Raw genomic sequence first — 6,696 nt, forward strand, 5'->3', positions numbered from 1 at the left:
TTGAGTTCAATGTTTATGAGGAGAAAATTCAGAGGAAAGTTGTCGGTTAATAGCTCTTATGTAGCAAGCGGAACAGAATTTTGAAAGGGAGCCGGAAGGAAGGGTTTTTGCCCCTCTCTGAAACCTTATTTATGGAAACCAACATTCAAAGAAAATTATCCTAGTACAGAAGTGGGGGAATGAGCAGCTTATAGACACAGACTTTCTCTGGATAAAGATGATGATATTTGGGAGGAGTTTACACAGAATATGTTATTAAAGTAACATACAAAAATGCATTAAACCAGGAAAATTTGCTTTGAAAAACATGTGTTATTAAGCAAAATTGCACACAGGCATATATATTAGGGTACATTTGCACTAAAATGCTGGTAAGTGCTTAAACTGATGTGGAAATGTGGAACTTCTGATTGGAACAATGAGAAACAAACCAAAATTGACCATTTCCCCCATTCCTAAGGGAGGAGCGTGTAAGAGAGAGAAGTGTGAAAAATACGGCATACCTTCATCTGTTTTAACACCCAAAGGAGCCCTGTTTCTCTGTGAAACCTGTGTGAGTCCGCTTCTGGGAGAGAACAATTTTAAATCTTTATTTACACGATTGCCTAGAAAAAAAGAAGAAAAAGATTCACAGAACTCTGCCTATTCCAAGAGTTTGTTGACTCATTGGGCACGTGTCTGCCTTCTGAACTGCTATCTGAATGGGTAAACACATCAAAGATTGAACTGAATTCAGGTGGTGGTATCTTAGTATAACGTATTGTACAGGCAGACGCTAAATCATTGCCCTTGGCCTGCTTTAAACATTGCTGAACACAGTATACAAACGCTGCTCATTTCTGTGTGGCTGCTGGAGAGAATGGCATGTGTCAACATTTTCCCTCTTTTTCCCCAATAAAAAGCAGTGCTCTGCAGAAATAGCTGATGATTCTTCACTTTTTTCTGCCTCTTTTAGAACATGGAAAGTTGTTTTTTTCACTGAGTCAGCCCATTGCTAGCTCAATATGGCCTACACAGTGGTGTAGGAAGGGGGGGCAATGGGGGCGGGCCGCCCTGGGTGCCCTCGCTGAGGGAGGTGACATTCGGTACACCGGCCGCCTGCGACTCCCCGGCCTACCCTGAGCTGTTGGGGTAAGGGGGGGAGCTGCGTCACTTTGCCGGCCGCATTCCCCCCTTCCCCCTTCATTTTGACAGCTTGGGGGAGGCTTGGGAGTCGTGGGCAGGCGGTGCACCGAATGTTCGCCATGGGCGGCTCGCTCCGCCGCTGTGAGTGGCTCGTTCCACCCCTGGCTGCAGGGTGTGCACGCTGCTCTGGGCACCCAAGCTGCTTTCCCACGCCTGGGAGGGCACTCTCTGCACCACGCCCCCCTCAGAAGCGCACCCACCCTTGGCAGCACAGGCATATGCTCCACCGCTGAGCCTACACAGACAGGCAGCAGTTGTCCAGGGGTTTTGGCAAGAGTGCTTCTCAGCCCTACCTGAAAACCAAACCCGAGATCTTATGCATTCAAGGCTGGTGCTCTGCCAATGAGCTCAAGCCCTTCCTCACTTCATAGTCTTTATTCAATCATATTTTATTAATTTTATATATACGCACACATATATTAGTTTTTTAGCATATCATTTTCAACAATTATTAAACATACTTTTATATCTTATACAATTTTTTTTGACTTCCATCAATCACATCTGAAAATCTTCCAATCTTTTCACTTAATTTACATTTCTTACTTTCACTATTACATCTAAATATCATAACTAATATCTCTCTTCTTTCTCTTCTTTGCAATATTTCATATATTCCTCCTTACAAAACTTCTTGTAGTCCTACTGATTACAGTTGCTCTTCAAATAATTCATATACTTCTTCCAATCTTCTGTAAATCTCTGGTCCCAGAGGTTTCGAATCCTTCCTGTCATTTTGTCCAATTCTGCGAAGTTCATTAATTTCATCTGCCATTCTTCTTTTGTTGGTATTTCTTCTTGCTTCCACATATTTTATTAAGTTTCAACATTCTTAACATATACAGTCATAACACAGTTTCGTCTTTCTCTTTCACTTCTGTTGCTCATAGCTCAGGTCCTGCTTTCAAGTTCACCATATTATAATATTTCTTTAAATAGTCCAAAAAAGGCATCCATTCTTCCATAAAACACTCATCATTAGACTCTCTTAATTTTGCTATTAATTTATCTTACTTATCCATTCTTCTTTGGTTGGAACATCTTCTTTCTTCCATTTCTACGCTTATAAAATCCTGGTTGCTGTTATTACATATATAAACTGTAAACTTTTTGTGGAATTTTTGCCCCTATAATCCCTATCAGAAACGCTTGGGGCCTTTTTGATATAAAGTTGTACCTTGGAAGTCAAACAGAATCCATTCCGGAAGTCCATTTGACTTCCAAAACATTCGGAAACCCAAACGTGGCTTCTGATTGGCTACAGGAAGCTCTGACAGCCAATTGGAAAATGCGAAAGCCCTGTCGGACGTTCAGCTTCCAAAAATAGTTTGCAAACCAGAACAGTCACTTCTGGGTTTGCAGCATTTGGGAGCCAAAACGTTCGAGAACTAAGCTGTTCGAAAACCAAGGTACGACTGTACTCATTTTAAACATATTTTTTATATCATCATTTATCATTTCCCCAAATACCGCCACTTTCTTACAAGTATACCACACATGGGGAAAAATATCCATATACCTGCTTACACTTCCAGCAATTACTGTATTAGGAACCTGGACTTCATAATTTTGGTAGGTGTGGGGTGGAGCTTACCTTATTGTCGTGAGGTGGCATGTGATATTTTCTTTCCGTCAAATATTTCCCCAGCAGTTTTAAGTGCCACTGGCTTCCTAGGCTTCCTGATATGAAACGGCCCCATTGGAGGGTAGTTGCGCCAGGAAATCTTCCCCTCAGCTTTATCTGAAGGCCTGGACATGGAAAGGGGCAGACTTTGGTAACCTTTTGCAATATGGCGCCCTGTGCGAGGCCAACATTTGGTACCCCCAAATAGAGTGTCTCCTCATCCATCGTTCAGCCCGGACACTGAGATCCAGCGCCGAGGGCCTTCTGGCAGTTCCCTCACTAGGAGAAGCCAAGTTACAGGGAACCAGGCAGAGGGCCTTCTCGGTAGTGGCACCCACCCTGTGGAACGCCCTCCCACCAGATGTCAAAGAGAAAAATAACTACCAAACTTTTAGAAGACATCTGAAGGCAGCCCTGTTTAGGGAAGCTTTTAAGGTTTAATAGGTTATTGTATTTTAGTGTTTTGTTGGAAGCTGCCCAAAGTGGCTGGGGAAACCCAGCCAGATGGGCGGGGTATAAATAAATTATTATTATTATTATTATTATTATTATTATTATTATTATTATTATCTTCTCATTTTGAAGCCTATCCTTTCCCTCTGCCCTTCGCAGAGTAAAACCTTTTCGATTGTTGTTGTGCTGTTTTCAGAAAGGCCCTGTATACAAACCCGCTTCATCAGATACATCTCCAGGTACTAAACCTCGAGGTGGATAGTCATCGCCTTTTTAAAATAGTGTTTCTTGAATGTGGTAGCGAGGAATCAGAGGGAAGGAGGCAGGTTCCAAGCTGGCTAGTAAAAGACAGTAGCTTAAGGGCTGATTCTTCTCTCCCCCTTTTTCAAAGTTAGTTTCTTCTTCAGTGTGATTCAGAAGAGGCTCTTTTTACTTGAGAATTCTGACAACAGCTTTCCCCAAATGGATAATGCCTTTCCTGCCAAAGGAAAAAAGAAGGAAAAAAAAGTTATTATTAGGCAATAATGTCCTGGGTTTTCCTTACCCTCTGCTCATGAGGAATAATGAAGCAATGGAACTGGTGGCTGCAAATACAGTTTTCAGTCACGAAAATATGCTTAGCATTTTTGGATGAACTAGACATCCCATGATGCATTGTGCATTTTGTTTGGATATCTGCATTGCCAGGCTTCTTTTCCCCCTTCTGTTTTAATTTTAAAAGCCATTCATACGACTTTGACTTCCCCGAAAGAACCTAGAGTCCTGGAAACTCGTTTGGTAAGGGTAATGGGACTTGTAGCTCTGTGATGGGTCTCCTAACAGCTTTCAGCACCCTTAACAAAAAGCAAGGAGTGGCTGTGACCTAACAGTTTCCTGCTACAATTGTACCTTGGAAGTCGAATGGAATCCATTCAAGAAGTCCGTTTGACTTCCAAAATGTTCGGAAACCAAAGTGCGGCTTCTGATTGGCTGTAGGAAGCTCCTGCAGCCAATTGGAAGCCGCGGAAGCCCTGTCGGACGTTCGGGTTCCAAAGAACGTTCGCAAACTGGAACACTCATGTCTGGGTTTGCGGCATTCAGGAGCCAAAACGTTCGACTCGCAAGGTGTTTGGGATCCAAGGTACGACTGTTCACCTTGTCATCATCATCATTTTATTATTTATACCTCACCCATCCGGCTGCGTTGCCCCAGCCACTCTGGGCAGCTTCCAACACATATAAAAACATAATATAACATCCAGCATTAAAACCTTCCCAGTACAGGCCTGCCCTCGTGAATGGGCTCTCTCTACTTCCTGGAGTTAGTTACAGCAGAATGCTATGCATGTTTTCTCAAAAAGTCCTGTTGATATCAATGGTGCTTACTTCCCAGTAACTTTGTAGGACTGCGGACTTAGGTGAATTCTGAAGCCGTCGCATTCAACCCCTAAACACAATATCCAAGCGTTTCAGCAGTACACAGCCCTGGCTGTTATCTCTTTGCAGGCATAATAGAATTTTTCTGCTCTTCATTCTCACTGTGAGGCTTTTTTTATGCACCGATACCCTCAGGCTCTCTCAGCAATACACAAGAGAGCTACTTTCCCCTCCAATTTATTTCTATGAGTCTTGACAGCTTTCATTTACACAAGTAGATGGTGTTTTAAACATTACCTGTGCTGCTCCTCTCATACCATCCGGACCTCTGGAGTAAGTTTCCGTAATTCCATTCCATTGACTGGCAGCAAAGGCATTGCAAACTTCAGGCACCATATGTTGCCTTATATCAAAACCTTGTTTATTGCAGAGACATCCAGAGAGACCAGCTGCAGACAACTAACCTTATAAGCCAAATTGGTTTATTCCAACCAGTCGGTCAGTTTCTGCAACTACTTCCCCCTCTGAAAGTGCTGCTTTCTGAAAAGAAAGTCACTCAACTTTTAGGGTGGCGGATAATATTTATGGCTCTTATACATACTGCTTTTCTTCTCTTTTTTAAAAAAAATAATTAATTTTTTAACATATAATTTTCAACAATTATTAAACATTCTTTTATATCTTCCAACAATCACATCTGAAATTTTTCAAATCTTTTCCTCTTAAGCTACATTTCTTACTTTCACTGTTACATTTAAATCTCCTAACTAATGTCTCTCTTCGTTATCTTCTTTGCAATATTTCATATATTTCTCCTTACAAAACTTCTTGTAGTCCTACTAGCGTAATTTGTTGATTACAGTTGCTCTTCAAATAGTTTGTATATTTCTTCCAATCTTCCATAAATCTCTGGTCCCACAGGTTTCGAATCCTTCTTGTCATTTTATCCAATTCTATGTAGTCCATTAATTTTATTTGCCATTCTTCTTTAGTCGGTATTTCTTCTTGCTTCCATTTCTAGGCCAACAATACTCTTGCCGCTGTTGTTGCATATAAAAACAATTTAACATCCTGTCTATTAATATCCTCACTTATAATAACAAGTAAAAATGCTTCTGGTATACACACTGCTTTTCAGATAGACCTCAGAAAATAGTTTTCATAAGATGATTATGATAATATTTTTTAAAAATTGGAAGTTACAACAGAATGGAAAAGATGGCTATTTGTTTAGACAAAGCTGCACTGCTTCTTCTCTGCTCCTCTCAGGGTAGTGGCAGCACCAGAAAAAAAGATTTGAGCGGCACACAGAAGGGGACAGTATACAGTTGTACCTTGGAAGTTGAAAGTAATTTGTTCTGGAAGTCCGTTCGACTTCCAAAATGTTCGAAAACCAAAGCGCGGCTTCTGATTGGCTGCAGGAACTTCCTGCAGCCAATCAAAAGCCGCGGAAACCCATTGGATGTTTGGCTTCTAAAAATAGTTCACAAACCGGAATAGTCACTTCCAGGTTTGCGGCGTTTGGAAGCAGTGCTGTATTTACGTATAAGGAAAAAAACTGGATGTACATTTCCAAAATATAAGATAGTTCTTCTTAATTGTATTTCAGTTCAACAATTAGTTTGATAAAATACATATTTTGTTATGTGCAAATGGCTTTAGATGCCTATTACCATATAACATATATTCAACACAAAAAACAGCGACAATTTGTTGTTGACAAAGGATAGCTGGACATATAAAGGGCCCCATTAATGGACTATGCAGAACTGGACAAAATGACAGGAAGGATTCGAAACCTGTGGGACCATAGATTTACAGAAGATTGGAAGAAATATACAAACTATTTGAAGAGCAACTGTAATCAACAAATTACACTAGTAGGACTACAGGAAGTTTTGTAAGGAGAAATATACGAAGTGTTACAAAGTAGAAAAAGATAGAGATATTGGTTATAAGGTTCAAATGTAATAGGGAAAATAAGAAATGCATACTAAGAGATTAGATTGGAAAATTTTCAGACAGGACTGAGGGAAGTCAAAAAATTGAATAAGATGTAAAAATATGTTTAATTACTG

The 6,696-nt window shown here is 40.7% G+C and overlaps 2 long non-coding RNA genes across 7 annotated transcripts in view; one reads left to right on the forward strand and one right to left on the reverse strand.

Moving 5' to 3' along the window:
- LOC309541749 overlaps nucleotides 1–6,696 on the forward strand; it is a 40,335-nt gene that overhangs the window by 17,549 nt on the left and 16,090 nt on the right. The gene's annotated exons all lie outside the window — the stretch shown is intronic.
- LOC309541803 overlaps nucleotides 2,645–6,696 on the reverse strand; it is a 40,892-nt gene continuing 36,840 nt past the window's right edge. Inside the window, exons 2-3 of the long non-coding RNA XR_014223949.1 lie at nucleotides 3,478–3,740; nucleotides 2,645–2,934 (exon numbers count right to left, since the gene is read on the reverse strand). This is a non-coding gene — a long non-coding RNA (uncharacterized lncRNA). The remainder of the gene's footprint in view (nucleotides 2,935–3,477; nucleotides 3,741–6,696) is intronic.

This window comes from Podarcis vaucheri, assembly GCF_965113315.1.
Source record: "Podarcis vaucheri genome assembly, chromosome: 10".
NCBI classification, from domain to species: domain Eukaryota; kingdom Metazoa; phylum Chordata; class Lepidosauria; order Squamata; family Lacertidae; genus Podarcis; species Podarcis vaucheri.